A 1,273-nucleotide genomic window follows, 5' to 3' on the forward strand; every position below is an offset into this window, starting at 1 on the left:
CAGCATGTCTCCTTGCCCCTTTTCTTTCTTTTTCTCTACCCGACAAGTGGGTCCCAATAAGTGAACCGGTATGCTTTCTCTTACATGTGGGATCCAAAAAAGCATAGATACTATTTTCCCCATCCTGCATCCCAGAAATTCGACGGAGGAGAGCCGGAAGTGGGGAGCTCCTCTTTTCCCCCAAATCTCATACTGTGATTTTCTTCGCTCCATCTTGAAGAACCAACAGGTTTGAAACTAAACACATAATTTTGATCTAACCCCTCGATAGATTTGAAGATTCGGCGGCTTTTGCGTGATTCCGACGCTTTTCATTCTGTTGAGATCTCGATTTCTGAACATTTCAAATCAAAAATCAGTCTCTGTTTCCGTCAATGTTTCCGAAATATTTTGATACTGCCTGTTTTACCTCACCCTAACCATGAGACTGATAATTTCCAGCTGTTTTCTCGAATTGATATGAACCCTAACCAGTGTACTAGTCCAGATTCCCAATTCAATACTCCCTTCTCACGTCAGTATTTTCTTTTCTTTTCATTCAATCCCTAGCTGCAGCCAACCTTTTGCAACCACACATCCCTAGCCAGTGTCTTCTGACATTTGTTTGATAGTATGACCAATAAAACAAATGTCCTTCAAATATAGGCTCCTACTAGAACATCTTTACCACCGTACTGGAGTGTAGTAGCACACAATTACATAACCTGTTAAAAAAAGTAAAGGATCGGACACTATGTGTATTGTACTGATTATTCCTAATGCCTTCATTTTTCAGTCTTTGCATCAGTTCACAAAATGGAAGAAGGGACTAGGAAGAAAAGGGGATTCAAGCAAATCATCTCCATATCAAAGAGAACCAAAGTATTGTTCTTCATTTGTCCTCAATTCCTTTGCTAGTTTTGCAGGTAATTACGTTTTTTGGGCTAAACTAACACATGAATTTTTGTTCACTTCAATTTTGACAGTCTAATGAATGGGAGTACATGGATATGTTCCAGAATATGGCAAAGCTTGGTTTCGAAAGTTTTCTTCATTTCTCAGGACTATGCAACATTGATGAAGTTTTCAATCAAAGAAGAGTTTGGGTGGCAAAGCTTGGTTTCGAAAGTTTTCTTCATTTCTCAGGACAATGCAACATTGATGAAGTTTTCATCTGGCTAGTGAATCATTTCAACACTTCAACAACATCAACTGAACTAGAAAATGGATTCACCTTCCCAATCACACCTTTGACTATACATACAATCTTAGGCATTCCTCTTGGTGGTTTCCA

The sequence above is a fragment of the Triticum dicoccoides genome, chromosome 7A (genome assembly GCF_002162155.2).
Source record: "Triticum dicoccoides isolate Atlit2015 ecotype Zavitan chromosome 7A, WEW_v2.0, whole genome shotgun sequence".
Classification (NCBI taxonomy): Eukaryota; Viridiplantae; Streptophyta; class Magnoliopsida; order Poales; family Poaceae; genus Triticum; species Triticum dicoccoides.